Here is an 18,649-nt window from a genome sequence, read left to right on the forward strand (position 1 = left end):
ACACCATGGACAGCGCCTCATCAGACGGCAAATTGCTTTGCTTTCCAAAATCCACAAAACCTAGTTTAACCTAGTTTATTTAAAGACTGTATAATTACACTAGCAAACACAAAACACAAGGCTTACATTGGTGTAATATAACATATGTAATGATTGTCCTTTTAAAACAAAAAACAAAGTATTTGTCAGTGTGCACAAGTGCAGGCTGCTGGCTAAATGGCTGACTGTGATTCATTCTCTGTCAGCTATTTTTTGCCACTGTTTTGACCCCGGCATCATTAGATTCAGCAGAAAACGCTGAGCATTTTTCATGTATGACAAGTCTGCGGTTGTTGAAGAATGTCTGAACGAAGACAGGCTTAACGTGCTTGCAGAACAAGACGTTTAACTTGGGATTATACTGTCAAAATCTGTGTTGAACATGTCAGCCATTTACAGAATCACTAAGCTGTGTTTTCTGTGGAGCTGACTGATGTACTGAAGGTAACCGTTCATACTTTAAGGGAAAAACATCAGGACGGTAATTTAGGAATGGCGACTGTGGAAATCCTACCAGTCATGACATTAACTTCAGCTCCCTATTATGGACTCTGTTGTTCTGTAAATGGTTTAGGCGTCTTAACTATTTAGGCCACCGCAGGCAGTTCTCAGCAAGTTTAACGGGCTGTGTCATTGGCTTTGCCCGTTCAGCTGAGCCTTTATGACTGTAGTAAAAAAGTCCAGGCTCCACGCTCGCACTCTGCTCCAAGGACTTCATTGACAAAATTGCATTCCGCTGCAGAGACAGATTAGATTACACTTGGAGAAGCATAAATCACATACAAAACCATGGAGAATGTTGTGCTCGGACTCTGTTCTCTCTCTGCAAAGGCTGACATACCTGTGGATGGGGAGTTTCATGCATACACACACACTCATGCACATACTCCAAAAGCACAAAATTAAATTATATAGTGCCACTTTGTGTTGCACTTTTTAAAATTCAATCTGTCTGTTGTAGAGTGACTGTTGGTGGCAATTTACTGTACGTTGTGGTGGTGGTAATTTGCTGTAAGCATGGATACTTATTCTTGTTTGTTTGCTTGAACATCCACCCAAAAACATAATTTATGGACAGTATTGTATATTCTTATTGTTTCTTGATGCCATTAGTCTTCTGTGGTTGTTGGTTGTACATGTTCACATCGCAATATCATCAAATCTGTTTAAGTGTGGATTTTAGCTGGGGAGAGCCAACGGGCCAGAACGGGGTCAAGAGTCAGGAAGTAGTAAAAGTTTTGCGATCATACATAATGCACAAATTCCTCACCAACGTCTTACACGTGTGCACACAGGAACACACATACACACACACACACACACACACACACACACACAGTCTTCATATCCTCGCTCTAAAAGCAGACTCTGCTTTGCATCCCAGGGGGCAAATGAAATGCCAGTGTTAAGGGTCCCCCTATACAGTGGCTATTGTTCCATCCTGACAAATGTGTAGCCCCTGTAAATGGGGTGCCATGGTGTGTAACTCAGACCAGGCATAGCCATACACCACTGCTGAATGTTTTATGGCTGCTTTTATTGGTGTCTGGCATCCAGGGCAGTAGGTCACTGATATACAGGTAACCATTGTGGATGTTTCTCCTAACTCTGCATCTACCCTACAGTGCAGGGGTTTTAAAACTTTTGCCCTATGGGGGTGAAGCAGCATTTCAGTATACTTGTAAAAATGTAGTCCAAAAACCAGCTCTGACGATGACATCTGCTCTGGACATGTCCTCCATACACAAACGCATATCAGGATTCACTATCTCAAAGGCATACTGCCTCATCATAGACCTGAAATAAAGGAGCTCACGCACCATAAAATCCCTAACCAAGTCCGAAGATGCCATTTATAGCCTCATTAGACAAGATTTTTATGTAGAACTAAATCTAACTTATTGGCCTCATTCACATAGTGGGGCTGAAACAGAAGAACCCATCAATTTGCCCAACCGAACTTCTGGATTGGGTTTGAACACTGTTAGGAAATAGTTTCTGTGCACAGCGAGAGACCAATCTAACCTTCAGAGGAACGCACAAACTCCAGTGAGTAGCTGGAATCTTGCGTTAGATCTTCACCTCTCTTGTCCTAAAACAGGCCATCTGAGACAGTAAACATGAGTGTACTGTATGCACTTTACCTGACAAAATGTACGGGTACTGAAGTCCTTCAATTACAAGCAGTTATCACTCTGTGGCATTTAAGGCTGGAAGTGTGCATCATAGCCTTGTGCGGAGAGAAAAACAGATTGTCCTTTAACCAGTGGGTCTCAGATTCAGTCCCTGCAACAATTACTAAGTCCAGCAGCCATGCATCCTGACAAAAAGTGTCCTTCAGCTAACCTCTGCTTCACCCGGGATAAGAGTGTCTGCTAAATGCCTACAGTAAAAGTGACAAAGACAACTGAGCTGAAAACACATAAACACAAACACAAACACAGACACACCCTACTATCGAAACAACCATGGTAATCCCTTTATCATGTGGCCAGACCCTCTCATTAAAACAAATGCCTCAGACTTTTGTATGTGGGCAAGATGGGAGATGGTAACAGTGTTATGATTGGTGGATATTAGATGCTTTTGCATATCCGCCATGCCCTGAAAACAGTGACCCTTAAGCAAATAAGGACTACAACTAGCAACAGCCAAACCAACAAACATGGACAATGTCAAACATTGTTCATGTTCTTATTTATTGTGTGATGTTGCATTTGGTTTTGGAGAAGAGATGTGAGTGAGGATGCCAGAAAAGCAAGAGCTGAAAAAGAGGTTCTGAATAGAGCATAAAGATTATGGCATGCAGTCACAAGGAGAAACAAATGGTACATTTTTTTCTCAGTTACCAGCTGAACAGTCACTTTAATAATTTTTGTTTGCCTTCACTTGTTGTTTTTAAAATCAGTGAGGATGATATTTTCGTGCTGTTTGTGTTAACCAGCCAGGCACATTTAGTGTTAAACCTCCCCAACAGCCTGCAGGAGCTTGAAGTGCACTTCCTAACCTTGGAGGCAAAAAAAAGGGGCTGGTTCCTCCATTGGAAACAGGGGTAAGAGTTCCTGGTTCCTCAAAAGGGTTCCAGTGTTTTGGGGACACAGGAACCCCTCCATGTGGTTCAAAGCTCAGGGGATTTAGTGAATCGCTCAAGGACCCAGCCAGCCTAGTTCATCACAGTCTCTTTTTACTATTAGACCGGAAAAGGGACTGAAGTTCAAAATTAGGACAGGTGCCTAAAATTCTTCTTACCTCCCTACCACCTTCAACTTCCCATGCCCTAAATGGGTAAACATTCCTGTGGCTTTTCCCCTTTCCTCTTGGACCTCTGTGAAAAGCATGCCTTGTAAAAGAGGACCCTTTTGGAGTAAACCTCTGGCCTTTTATCCACGGTGTATAGAGGGCTCTCCTGAGGTTTGAGGTATGCAGATTAATGTTGTGTTCATTATGATTAGATCTACATCGCTGATAATCTTTCCTGGAGATTTTATGGGAATGTGTTGAGGGGGTAATCCTCTCCACACCTGGGACTTACACGGGCTATGCTGTAATACTGGAAACATTACCCCGCTCTTTCACTCTCTTTTCCTTTCTGACCTCTCATCTCTCTCCATCCCGTCTCCCCACCTATTTTTCATTTCCTTTTCCCTTTCATTGATCTGCCTCACTATCAAGGAATGCCAAACCTTTGTAGGTACGGGTATGGCAACACCCATCCCCCCAACTTACATATCATCTCCTCAGTAGGCCAGTACTGAGGAGAAACAAGTAGAAGTCATTGTGAGCCTCTTTCCTCAGCTTGATTTGAGATGAAACAGGAAGACCTTGCTCTGTATGAAGGTCCCTCTAATCAGCCAAACAGCGTATAAAGAGGAACAGAGTAAGTTGAGCCTTTCAATAAAATGAGCCACCCCTTGTTTCTAGGCAACAATGTATAAAATTATTTATACGTAAATATAGGAAGAGTTATTCATTTCCCTGAACCTGGAGTTGAGAAGAGCATGAAAAAATTTTGCTGTAAAATGATTTCATCATAGTAAAGATGTCTACATGTAAATAGATACATTTTAGATTTTAACATGCATGATATTAAGGGTTAATACGTTTGACGTCATATGAAATTACCTGCATTCCTGAATAGTAGTATGAAGCATTTTATCAGGCCCATCAGCAAACATTGATTATCTATGATTGCGATGGCTGCACCTACTGAACCACAGAACATAGTGGTAACTTACATCTCTGTTTTGTTTAGTTTTAGTCTCTAGTTTAGTTTGTCGCATATGAAGATGAAGATAGCATCCACTCATTGTCATAGTGGACATGAACATCCATCTTGACAAATCACAAGCAGCTGATTTCCTTTCACTTCTGTCCTCAGTAATTACTAGATTTTCCTATCGGCATTTTCCTCCCAGCTACAAAATGCCAAAACTGCTTATTATCGGGAAAAAATCAGCAACACCAAAGACACTTGGAAATTATTTTCAGCCCTCAACTCTTTCCTCAACCCCCCGCTACCACCACCTTCAATTCTGCTCACTGCAGACGCTTTGCATAATTTTTTACTGATAAGATTTCTGCCATCAGTAACCAGTTTTCTGAGCCACCACCAGCTAACGGACCTGCATTCCTCTCATTTTCCAGTGTCAAGTCTCCAAACTTATGCTTGACTCTTGTCCTACTACCTGCCCATTGGACACTATACCCTCCAACCTCCTGCAGGATATTTCACCCACACCTTGCACGCCTGCAATCACACACATCATCAACTCCTCACTCACTCATAATGGGTGTGTTCCCCACAGCTTTTAAGCAGGCCCGTGTCACCCCGCTACTAAAGAAATCTCCACTCAACCCATCCCTGATTGAAAATTACAGGCTGGTTTCACTACTGTCCTTTCTGTCCAAAACACTTGAGCCCTCAGTCTTTAACCAAGTCTCTGAATTTCTTGCTGAGAATAACTTACATGATCCCAAGCAGTATGGCTTTGAAAGCGAACACTGTACTGAGACTCCTGCACTCCTGTCTGTAGTGGAAACACTGTGATCAGCTAAAGCTGCCGGTCAGTCCTTTGTTCTACTTCTGCTTGACCTATACGCTGCCTTTGACACAGCTGACCACCAAATCCTCCTCTCTGTACTCGCTGAGCTTGGCTTCTCAGGAGTTGCCCTGTGCTGGTTTGAGTCCTACCTCTCAGGGAGATTCTTCAGAGTGTCATGGCGAGGGGAAGTGTCAAAATCCTACCTCTTGTCTGCAGGGGTACCTCAAGGTCAGTGCTGGGTCCCCTTCTGTCCTCAATATACACCTCCTCGCTTGGTGCAGTCATCCGCTTACATGGCTTTTTATACCACTCATATGCTGACGATACCCAGCTCCTCCTATCGTTCCAGCCAGATGAATCCACAGTCTTGGCTCGAATATCAGCATGCCTCACTGATATCTCTGCATGGATGAAGGGACACCATCTTCAGCTCAACCTGTCAAAGACTGAGCTCCTCGTCTTTCGGTCCCTCTGTACAACAACATCTGGATTCTACTCAGCTCATTCCCACAAAATCTGCCAGAACCTTGGGTCTCATGATTCATGACCAACTGGCCTCCGTGGCTCGCTCATGCCAATTTGCCCTGTACAACATTAGGGAAATCAGACCATACCTGTCTGAACAGGCACCACAACTCCTGGTACAGACGCTTGTGATTTCATGCCTCAATTACTGCAACTCCTCACTGGCAGGGCTCCCGGCGGGCATGCTAAAGCCTCTGCAGATGATCCAGAATGTGGCGGTGTTTCTGGTCTTCAACAAGTCCAAAATGGCATACGTCACTCATATCCCTCCACTGGCTCCCAGTGGTTGCTTGCATCAAATTCAAGTCGTTGACAACGGCCTACAAAGCAGCAACCAAAAATGCTCCTACCTACTTGGACCCCCTCTTCCAGGTTTACGCTCCCTCCTGCCCTCTTTTCTTCTCTATGGAGCGGCGCCTGGTGCCTCCAGCACAGCAAGGCCCTGAATCAGCAGCTGGACTCTTCTCCTCTGTAGTTCCTCGGTGGTGGAATGAGCTACCAAACTCCATTCGATCCGCAGAGTTCCTCTCAATCTTTAAGAGAAGGTTAAAAACCCAGCTCTTTCGGGAACACCTCCATGCACTTTTTGCAATCTATATATTCCCTCTTTGCACTGGCCTGTAGCACCTCTGTCCTTTGAGACCACACTGGAGGTTTGTGGCACTTGATGTCGTTCTCACTTGAATCAGTCTTTGCTTGTTGGTGTATAAAAATCATATGCACATTGCCTTGGATAAAAGCGTGTAATTGTAATGTAATTGTAATTGTAAATGACACTCAAGATGCACATATAGAAACAGATAAATGAGTGGACACAGATTTTGGTTTCATATAAGCCAGCTTTATTATCAATTTTTGACAGTGCAGTTGTCTATTGTGAGTGCGCACATGTAGTTGACTGTTGTCAATTTTGCTATATTAGTTCTCATTAACTTAAGTTATTTAATTTTCACTGAGTTAATACAGTTTAGTTTGAGTTGCCAGTTTCCTTGGGGCTGCTGCTGGAGTCCATCAGACCCACCATCAGACCCAGTCCATCAGACCTGCTTAAACTGATCTTAATTGGTGGAATGGTGCTGTATTTTCTAGTCTAATTTTTGTTATTACTGTTTTTTGATATTGCTGCACCATTATTTTCCTCAGTTGATATTAGGTAGAGCTGTCCTGACAGGTTTTGTGGTTATTATAGTGTGTTTAAATGGTTATGTCTTAGTCTATCTCCCGGTGTGTCTGAATTTCCTGTGTCTCTTTGTGTTGTTCAGTTCTCTTCTATTAGTGCTTCAGTTTAGTTCTTTTATGATGTTTATGGGCCCAGAATTATTGTTGCAAGTATTGTTAGTTTTTTTCTTCTTTTTTGGCATTTGTTAATAAAAAGAAAAAAAAAAGGCTGGTCTATCAGCTCAGTGTGTGGAAATGATGATGATCTTAAGAGCACACATTTCAGACAATGCTGTCATAAACTGTTAAAGTGAAAGCCACAGTTATGGGTGGGGTTGGTGAAAGGTGTTGGTGGATGTGTGCCAATTTACACCAATCCTTCACGGTGTCACTTTAATTTCATGCTGTACTCTTCAGATATTTTTTTTTTAATAAAGTGGAGGTTGGCATGGAGGTGGTTGGATCACCTCCATCCTTATTTTCAGTCTTCTTTGCTTTGCCTGTGATGAACAGTCTCATGGGCAACTCTAGGCATGCTAAACAAACCCAGATTCCTGTTGTTCACTGATCCTGAACCCAAGGGGCTAAATGATCACACCATGGGACTAGTACAATTACTGGTAGTAATAGGAAGTTTTTTCAGAATGGGAGTGATGGCCGAAGGGGTTCTTATTCTGTAGTGTGTTATCATCCACAGAGCAAACAACTGTGCAGAGCAAACAGTGTTGAGTGACTTGGTTTATAATGACACTTGGGAATGTGCACTCCATTGCCAGTGTTACTGACTGCAAGCTAAGCATAAAACCACATTAATATCTTCAAACAAATAAAAAAAAAACAAACAAAAAAAAAACAAAACAAGTGGCTTCAGTGCAGAATGGATCATCTTAATGAAATGCCACTCATTGTTTTGGTCTTTCTGTTGTTCTGTCAGTGCTTAGTACGTGCAATACAGATAAACAGACACCCAACACCCATGATAACCAGCCATATAATCTCAGACTTGATCTTAAAAGATAACTCATCTTAAAATAAGTGAAAAAATGTGCCATTGAAATAACTTCTCCTGTTTCCATTGTTAACAAACTTGTTTCAAGAATGAGTAATGACTTAAAGGGACATATTTCAGCTGTCTAGGGTTGTATTTTGCTGTCATACGCGTCTTCCACTCTTCTTAAAGCCACATTCTCTTCTGTGCAGCTGCAGTGCTGGGTTGGGGTGAGAAGTTGAAGGTACAATTACTCTATCAATCAAGGACTGTCCCTTTTAAAGAGGGATATTTTTTACCTGCACCTACACCTGCCCTCCAAACCCGCCATCCTCACCCACTCCCATACCCCGACACACGGTATAATCCATATTCAAAGTCTGAATGTGTGGAACATGGAGGTGAGGGTGGAAGTCAAGTCTGTGTGCTTCTAAGTTGGTTGACTCTCTCAGAGCTTCTTGCTCTAAGCAGAGGTTGCCCCAGTGAGGAATGCAGAGCTAGTTCTTTGAGCTCCACCGGATTATCTTAAAAAATCAAACAATAGGGCCCTTCGGCCAACACGGGCGGCCAAAAGAAGGACTTTGGTTTTTCCTCCCTGCATAGAAAGAGAGGTAGAAAAACGAAAGCTTTCCGGTTGCACTGAAAATGACTCCGTGGGAAACTAACTGTGTAGGCAACTTGGTGAATTAACTTGGTGGAATTTGTGTAAACAGCATGGGAATATTAAATGCTGCCATGCTTATTTAAAGGATACGAAAATATTAGTTTGATTAATTGTCAATGACTGATGACCCTCATGTTTCCATTGTTGTGCACATGACAGCCTTGTGGGGTACCTACAAAGTAATTATATCATTACAGGCCATTGCTCCCATTATAACCTGATTTGATTATTTCATTACTGTGCTCTTCGCTGACTTGGCAGCTCTCACTGGCAAAGTTTTACATTCCATAGACAGTTGTTTCATACGCTTGGATGCCAAGATCCTTAATTGAGGTTAAGCGTCGCGGTCAAGGGGCTTAAAGGGCCACACTGCTCTGCTGGAGATTTCTAGAGGGGCCTCTTGCTTTGCTGACCAGCGAAGTTACAAGAAAGTGGAGAAGGGAGGGGTGTCCAGACTGGTACGACACACTGAAAAAAAAAAAAAAAACCCTCGCTTGAATATGATCCAGGGTTAATACTGTACCTACTGTCTGCAGAACAGGTGTAACAGGTGACCCAACATGATCTCATTTTTCAGACTCTGTGACTCTGAAAAATGAGAGTCAAATATAAATCATTCACCAGACTGTCATAATACAATAACTAAGGAGAGTGATCATTCTGTAAAATAACCTTTTAAACATAAACTACTGATGCAGAGCCTGCCATGATTGTTGTCGTTTTTCAGAACAATTTGTGTGTGTTTGTCTGAGAGACCACAGGATTCATGAGACTTGGAAATAGCAAGTCTGTAGGGTTTTTTTGTGAAAAAACACAGAAATATATATGACAGTGTCCATCATATGTAAACTCTTCAATGAGCGTGGGCAATTTTTCCATTCGCCTGATGCATCATTGGCTTGTTTGGGAACTTTGCAATTCAAATTAGGTTGGAAATAAGATTCTTCATTGATGCTGCCATCCTCATTTTCATCATGACACAGCAGAAACACCAACTTCAGTTCATCTCCAACCGAAGTAAACAAGAGAGACTATTTTTTCTTCTCCCAGATTCCCTTTATAAACTGCTGCAGCCCACAAACAGATTTGACCAAATTCACTGGCAAAAAATGTGCACACATGCAGAAAACAAAACAGAGGACTGGGATGGATATTTCCAACGATTCTGTTCTTCTTCACAGTTTGTGGATCAAAGCTACACTGTAGATCACTCAGCTGATGTGTTATTAGTCATACAGTGACAGCTGCACTGGCCCTCTGGACAAACAGAAACTCACTCTTAGCAAAAAACAGCCTCAGAGCCCATTACAAACTCTCAGACTCACAGCATTAATCTTGACAGTGCACTGGATCAGAGATTTTGGAAGAGCCTATGACCTTTTGATAAATGCACATTTAAAAGCAATCATTGCTCAGATAATCCATCTGATAGATAGAAATGTACTGTCACGGGAGTAAGGGCATATCTAATCGCTGTACGATGATGAAACATAGTTGCAGTAGATAGCATCTCTGAAACACATGTTTCCAGTAAAACGACGACAAACAATCCCTCTAATGGGGCGATGACACAAAACAGTGAAGTTCACTTACGTCTCCATATCCAATCCTTTATCGCTGCTAGTGACTGGGAAGTTGGAATTATTTTAACTAACTGTATTGCATGATCAAAGATCAGAGACTGGGCTTTAGATTGGGCTTTGTCCATCTGTCCACCAAGCAATTTCTCAGCTCTGCTGGCCTGTTTTGGATGAAACTTGGGGCAATGTTGGATTTTGACCCTAATGTTCAACATTTTGAATATAAACCTGATTAGCCCATCACAGCACCACCACCAGGCCAACTGGGCCCCAAACATCATGTGCAATATCTTGGACACTGCTGCCTCAAATCTGTTAAACCTTTAGGGAATAATGTATTTTACATCGATATCCAAAAACAGCTCCACCAACAGGCCAGAAAGCCCCTAAGCGTCAAGCAGCAATGTGTCTGACAATGTACATCACATGCAAAAAGAAAAAAGAAAAAAAAAATTACACCTGGGATAACTTCAGTAATGCCAATCATGGTCCCTGCTGACTTGCTTGTACACAGCCATGGTTCCTAAAAGCCTTGTAGCATCAGATCGTCCCTTGCCCCATTGACACACAGTGAAAGTAGGAGAATCTTGCAGACTAAGATGCTTTTGGAGTAAAGCCTGGCCCAGATTACTGTACAGATTATTTCCAGGTTGCGTTACAGTTATTCTACTTGATTCTCCTGCCAAAATCCCATCAAAAGCGGCACACTGCCCACCACCGGCCAAAGTCCTGCCACATGGTGATGACAGAAAACACGGGCTGTGTTTGCCAAATCCAAGTTAGCTGCCTCAGCACTGTGGTCGGATCACAAGAAAGGGTTGGAAACATCCGTGGTCAACTTTGGCAGGCGATACAAAGTAGTCATGCAGCTAAATAGGGACCACAAATAAAACACACGTGCTGGAATACAAATGACATCACCCCGTAGTAGCACCGGGAGATGAATTATGTATATGTGCTGCACAGCAACTGTGTTTGGGGCCAAACAGTGCACAAGAAGCCATAGGGATTTCTTGTATGCAGTGTTCACTCATTAGATTTCCACTAATAAACCAAACACTGAGTGAAGTAAATGGTCTTCATCAACCATCCTGGCTTTATTGTCTTACAACTTTTTATCAAAATAATCAGTATAAGGAGCAAAAGCACAATGATCAGCTTGTATAACATACTGCTTCAGTGCTGGCTGTGCATCTAAAAAAAAAAAAAAAAAAAAAAAAAAAAAAAGGGGGGGTGGGGGGGGTACACCTTAAACAGGGGTGTGCAATTCATTATGATTAATTATTATCTAAAACACAACTGTGACATGAAGGAAATTGTGAGGAAATATTGTATGTAGCTTAATATGCGGCTAAGTTTTGAAAAATGTATTCATTATTAATGAGCCACTGGTTTTTGATTGGCTGGTAGTATTGGTGGCCCCACCCTCTTCCCTGGTATTACTATAACAATGTCTACTGCAACACTGGGCTGCTAAAGGAAGAGCGGGATGATGCCCATTTAATAATCTAAATGATTGGTTGATTTTTGACGAGGCCAGCTCGGATTCGCCTGTTATTTCCCACGGAGAACAATCTGTTTTGTTTGGAGCTTGGGTTTAAATGTGGAGGCTGAATGTAAACAGAAGTTGTTTGAAAATGTCAGCTGTCGGCTCCATTTACCGTCTCTGTGTTGTGTGTGTGGGAAGGAGGAAGGTATGCCTGTCTGGCAAGAGCTGTGCCAGCTGGAGGCATTACTCTTGAATCAGGATTGATTCATCTCCAGTTACTTTTATTGGTTTTCCCTTTCAAATGTTGTTTTGTCACCTGCATGTTTATGATATTATTATGAAATATAATCTAACTCAAGGCAGAAATTGACCCGTACCGTCACAGTATCTGAGGAAGTGATGGACTCATTGCACACAGACCATGGCTATGCAAAAAATGACCAAACTCAACGTGGACTATGACGCATGCTCTAACTGCTATGGGATTTTTTTTTATACTGCCACACTGTGCAACTTCATAACATGACAAAACAAAAAATATCAAAATAGAGGATTTATTATACATCACCAGATCTGTCTGTTTTTCAAAGCTATCTGATCTGCTTTGCCTGTTACAACCAAACTGAGTAGTGTAAAAGCCACTTTGTTATGATCATTTACAGATGATAAATAAGAGAGGTTTACCTTTGCCTTGAGTCTTGGATTAGTGCAAACAGCTGAGTCATGCCTGAGACAGTCCTACGACTCTATCAGTATCTTTACTTTGGCTTTGACAGGAGCGCACAGAGCCGGTGACTTGAACCATTTGTGTGTTTGTGTGAGCATGCAGGTAACTTTATCTACCTTCATATCAGACTTTTTTTTAAAACACTTGAATAGAATTTAAATGTAATTTTATTCTGAAGTGCTTGGACAAACTGAGTTTCTCCCTGAATTTTTTTTTTTAAATCACAGTATAAGCAAGAAAATTTAGACAATCTGAGGAAAGTATTTGAAATGAACCTGTGATGTGTAATGTGTGATAGATATCTTACCTGAAATGACGTGGATGTGCTGTCACAGTAAGTCTTGATTTTCAGGTATTTGTTCTTCAGCCCACCTGTTGAAGTTTTGAGATAGTTAAACTCGGGAGTCATGTCAGAAATAATAGATAGGCAGACAGGCAGAGGTCCAGATAATAAATCTGGCTGCAAAACATCATCCTCCGCTGGCTGGATTAAACAAAAACTCTTACGTACGAGTTTTTAACGCAATTTTTAACAGGACACTTGACATCATAAAGAGACACACATGTACACACACACACATGCAACTAACTGTGCCCTTACCGGTGTTTACTTATCTCCCGCAGGCTCTGCAGCTTTGTTAGATGTTGGACTGTGGAAAACCAGCCAGTCTGCGAAGCTTGCTGCCCCAAAAGGAACTGGATCAGTCACATGGGAGGGGCAGATAAGCGTCAAACCTTGACCGTATTGCTCAGACAACGGATCCTGAGGCGTGGTGGCTTGTGGAAACAGCTCAGCTTTTAGATTGAAAGCCGACCTTCAACAATGATCAATGAAATTCAATCCACTCAGTAACGGTCTTCACCAGATGTCATGATAAGGTAATACAGTTTTTTTTTCAATCGCTTTACCTCCTCTGTCAACTCAGAAACCATGGTATCAAAACAGTTAATACATAGGCCTGATGAGAGGCGCTCTTCCCAGAATAACACATTTTGTTTGCAAAAGGCTCTTACCATGACAAAACATTTCAAACATGCAGCAAAGGCACATTTTGTCACTGACTAACACAACTTGCAGTCAAGCGAGTTAATCCAGCCACTCACTCACTTCATACTCAACACCAAAATGCATACCCTTTTCAGTCTGAGCAGGTTTCATTTTACTTTTTTCTGTGTGTATTGCAGTCATATTTTTTTTTTTTTTTGACAATTTACATCGTTACATATTGTAAAGCAAGTAGCAAAAGACAATATTTCCCTCAAATAACTCAACTTATGCCCAAATGAGTAGATTCCTTCAATCAGCTATACTGTGCAGTTGACAACAGAATATAAAATACAGCTATCAGTTGTGTGCTACACATTCAAATGTGAACTTATAGTAAAGAATTGCATCCAAACTCACAAAGACCACAAAGACTACCACAGTGAAGTCAATGGAGTCAGGGCCATGTAAATGACACATGTGAGAAGTGTTGTGCAAAAGAGCCTGAAAAATGTGTGAATCCAATGAAAAGGTATGAACACATTTGCAAAAGAAAACTTCTGCTGTGGTTTGGAGGTGAAGATGATGACAAAGTGGATCCCAGTTTCATTATACTGGAAAAAGCGAATGAAAAAAACTGTAAAATACAGCTATCAGTTTGAACAAGTTTCTCCTGTGTGCTACACATTCAAATGTGAACTTATAGTAAAGAATTGCATCCAAACTCACAAAGACCTTGAAGTGAAATTTTACTGTATTGATGGCAAAAACTGAAATACTGTAATTCACATACAGTATTACACAGAAAAACTTAAAGGAGTTGAAAAAAATATATACAGAATACAATTTATAGGCCCCTTTTTTGTAGGTGCATAATGATTGATTGGTGAATGGTGATTTGTGGAAAGGGTAGTGATGCAGGTGCACTAGTGATTTCATAGTGATGCAGGTCATTTCTATCAGCTGTGAGCAGATGTTTTGCTTTTGACTACCATAGTGAAGTCAATGGAGTCAGGGCCATGGAAATGACACATGTGAGAGGTGTTGTGCGAAAGAGCGTGAAAAATGTGCAAATCCAATGAAAAGGTATGAACACATTTGCAAAAGAAAACTTCTGCTGTGGTTTGGAGGTGAAGATGACGACAAAGTGGATCCCAGTTTCATTATACTGGGAAAAGCGATTGAAAAAAACTGTAATGGAATAACCATGCAATTTGATGGGGGAGTTTATGTGGCTCTCATCAGTGGACCAACTCACTGATAGATTGTTAACCACGTTTTAATGGTTTTGGTGGAAAAAACAGCAAGTTACAACCATCAAATTGTCACGACCATCAAATTATGTGTTTATCCCGTTTTTTGTCACTTGAGTCTAACTGACTTCCAGTAATCTTGCATAGTTCACCTTTAAGTGTTATGTGAAGGGATGCATTATTTTAAACAGTAAACTGCATTAAGATTTTGTAAGTATTTTTTTTTATTTGTAGCAGTTTTCAAAAGATGAATAAAAGATGTATAACGTATATAGCAATATTAATAGTAATACAGAAAAAAGTACAATATAACCAAAAGCAGTTGGATGCATTACAGATCAAAACAGTGAACATGATAATTTGGGTACAGTAACACTTCAAACAAAACAAAGTAAAACAAAACCATTAGTTTTCAGCTGCGACTTAAAACATTCAAGAGAATTTGCTGACCGGACGCTCAGGTTGGAGTATAGATGAGGAGGAGGATCATGAATTGAATCCTAAATTTAATTCGAAGCCAGCATAGTGACATCACAACTGGGGTGATGAGAGATGAGAGAGTTTTGAGTGAGTTTTGGATTAACTGTAATTTACCAACAGTATCTTGGATTAGACAGGAATACAAAGCAGTACAGTAGAGTACAGTGCCCACACGAGTACAGTGGGACGCTTTGCATGCTGTAAAAAAATTAACATAAAATCACCTGCTTGGACATTTGTTGCATCATCTATGGAAATGAGGTTTCGGTGGACGGTAAATGACACTACAACATACAAGTTAGTGCAGCTTATAAGAAGCATGAGCATTTTTTTTAATAGTAAGAGGAGAGCATTTAATGGGATTTTTTAAAATTACAGCGAGGCCAGCACCACAGCCACTTAGCCTAGGGCAGTTAGAATAGCTAAAAGTTGGGGGGCACTGCTCCAGAGGTTGACTACAGTCTCCTTCCCTCAGCTGGGCTTCAGCTAAGAAATAGAAATCTAACTTGTGTCACAAAATGAAGTCGTTTAAAACAAACGCCTTATTAGAGAGGGACCTCGCACTTAACAGACCAAATTTGATAACGGAGACTGCAACTTCAGGAATGTTGAGGAGCCGAGTTATAAAGTGGGCCTAAACAGATTAAAAAAGGTTTTGCATACTGCATTATGGAGAGCCAAATAGGTCGCAGCTTCTCACAAGCGATGTGCTTGTAGAAGGAGAATACCACTCACTTGGAGTTACGGCCCATTTTCTTCTGTCTGCTTCTAATTCCCCCAGTCATTTTGCAATGAATGCCACATGTGATCCATTTTTTTTTTTTTTTTGTAACAGTTATTCATTTTCAAAATACAACACTTAATGGTGTCAAACCTAGTTTACAATAAATCGCTGCCCCAGTTTTTCACCCACATCAGCAAAGTTGTGCACCTTTTTTTTTTTTAAAATCATTTTGTTTTCTCGCTGGTGAAGATTTCCATTTCCTCCTGCGAGTATCAGGTGAGTGCGCAATGTTACATATAAAGAGGCGGGGACATTATTAAGAAGCAATAAAAGGAAGGTGTTCTATATAATTAAGTGTTGGGTTCATCTCGTTCTGTGGAACCTGTTATTAATTCTGGAAAAAGTCGGGTATGGTTGAGCCTTGACGTGTCTAATTAGACTGAACATGTGCAGAAAGCAGCAGCATGAATATATAAAAATATTCTGGTGAATATAAAAAATAGACACTGGTATTTCCTTGAAATATACAAACTAATGCGCACTGTTTTACAGGAAATGTTACACTTGTGTCAATCCTTGTCAAGTTTTAAGTCAAAAAATATAAAAAGCACATTTTCGAGTTGCTGTGGGTGAAAGCACCAGTTTGCTCCACGATAATCTGAGCTTTTGCATGGATTAGAACTCAACTGTGTGTTTTCAGTGTGAGCTTGACACCTCGCCTTTTCAAAATATCGTTGGAATGAACAGGACAAACAGGAACAAACAGAACAGAATATGAGCAGGCACATGACGGCTCTCCGCTAAAACGAGGTGACGGGTCAGCTGTCAGATGAGCTGAGCGTCACTGGGAGATAATCTTCATTACATTAATATGACCCTCAGATCATTGCACTGGGACTCTCTACTGTATGTGCACCCTCATGTTTTGTTTTATCAATTTAGTATCGCGTTTGCATGATATTAGATGATAATGATTTCATTCCCATTGAGGGATAATAAAGTTCTCCACTACTTTCCATTGAATGTTCACACTCCCTACAGCGGTGGTTGGACCCCCGAATTGATACACATCAGGCCATGAACCCATGTTTGAGAAGATGTTATCTCAGCAATCCCCGTCTGGTAGCATTTAGTTCTTCCATAAGTGTCTATAGACTATAGTTTGGCAGATTAACAGTGAAGAGAATCATCATTCGTATGCATTCTCTCATTGGGCTAACTTGTAGACAGTGAATTAATAGTGAAATGAAAATATTCCACTTTTTTTCTGGGGATCCTCTGGAACTCTTCAACCCTGCTGATTCCATTCTGAAGATGCCATATATGTCCCGTTGAATTACAAGGAAATGTCTACAAAATGGTGCACACAAAACAATGGCATATTGGGTTTGAACATTTCACTCAGTACAAGCATGATGTTGCTGTAAACCACCATTGCAACCGGGAACGACATTGTCAGACAATATGGAAAAACAATATTTTCTCTAACTTTGAAGCCTCTTAAATGGAATTCAGCTTCACGGGGAGCTGAGGGGGATAAGTATGTCAAAACAAACACATGAACTTATTTGCCCCGAGTCTAATGCGGACACTGGTGAAGTCTCTCTCTGTTCCTGTCTGCTCGGTGAATCATTGTTTAAAAGGACTCCAGCCCAGCATGAGGGTCAGCAAAAAATAAACTTAAGGCGTCTGGTTAAATAAATGGATAGATATCTCTACCATCAGGGTGGCCTGGCACAAGGTGTCCTCCAGTCGCTTTGTAGTTCCCTACAAACTGGACTGCGCAGGGTGTCCAGACACATGAAGTGTGATACCAAATTGTAGTGGACAAAATGTTCAGTTGGAAGGGAACTGAACCGTTCAGGCGGGAACTCACTTTGCAGAAAGTGGATGAGCAGGTTTGACCATCAGTCGGACAATGCATATTTGTTATGCAGTCAAGCGGAAACACATGAGAACTATCATGAACCATCCTTGATGCCTCGTATTTTAGAGTTGTGAAATGACATCATGCACAACCCCATTTTAACAAGTCATTCACTTGTTTCAAATGCAGTTTCACTTGTTTCATGATTTTTTTTTTTCTGGGAAGTATTAATATGTTGAATCAAAGCAGAATAAGGCAGATCAGGATTCAGAAAATGACAAAATTCTCAAAGGAAGTGTTTTGTACTCAAGATGTTGCAGGGCATGCTGAATGGAGAGATTTTGTCAGCTGAAGTTCCCTTAACCAACCTGATCTGTTTCTCACACACACACACACACACACACACACACACACACGTAAAGATATCTTTGCCACTACAGGAAAACCTCCTCACAACTGAAGTTTGCCCATATAAAGACCAGGGTCACCAAAGTTTGCCATTATCCCCCTCTCAGTCCTTGCAGGCAAAATGGCTGGAGAGGCTTTGACCTTGTGGTAAAGGAATGCATGATGAAGTGCTCCATTTGGAGTTCATTTCAGTCCTTCGACCCCACCCAGCATATTACATAAGGCCCAGAATAAGAATTTAGGTTGGACCAGGGAGAAAACATCATCTATGGGCAATTTGTGTGCTTATTCTATTCCAATGAAATGAAGATACAGTATTAAAAACTATTCTTTTTCTTGCAACTATCTAAATTTCTCTCATGCATTCACTCTCCTTGTCTGTGCTGAGTCCTTGGTGTACTGTTTAATGTTTTCACTTTCTTACAAAATGAATGTTATTTTTATTAGCTTCATCATTGTGAACACACATCAACAAACGTTTGTTCCCATGAACAAACGTGGGATCCAAAATCATAACTAGTGCACATCTCTGCCAAGGAGGCAGTTCACGGAGGAGTGATGTTTCAAATCTGGAATTGCCGAAACCATAAATGCAATCCTGATTGCCAGGAAATATTAATTGTAACAGGTTTTGACGCTGTTATGCAATGCCATTTCAGCTTCACCTGCCCTGGGCGGCTGCTCTTTCGTGACACCAATGACGCAAGTGCAACTTTATGA

At 41.1% G+C, this 18,649-nt stretch overlaps 1 protein-coding gene across 1 annotated transcript in view; it reads right to left on the bottom strand.

The window, feature by feature from the left end:
* Positions 1-12,932, bottom strand: part of LOC115372793 (sodium- and chloride-dependent GABA transporter 2-like) — a 37,803-nt gene extending 24,871 nt beyond the window's left edge. Inside the window, exons 1-2 of the mRNA XM_030070940.1 lie at positions 12,814-12,932; positions 12,520-12,584 (exon numbers count right to left, since the gene is read on the bottom strand). The gene's annotated coding sequence lies outside the window, so the exon portion shown is untranslated. The remainder of the gene's footprint in view (positions 1-12,519; positions 12,585-12,813) is intronic.
* Positions 12,933-18,649: the final 5,717 nt, after the last annotated feature.

Source organism: Myripristis murdjan, chromosome 2, assembly GCF_902150065.1.
Source record: "Myripristis murdjan chromosome 2, fMyrMur1.1, whole genome shotgun sequence".
NCBI lineage: Eukaryota > Metazoa > Chordata > Actinopteri > Holocentriformes > Holocentridae > Myripristis > Myripristis murdjan.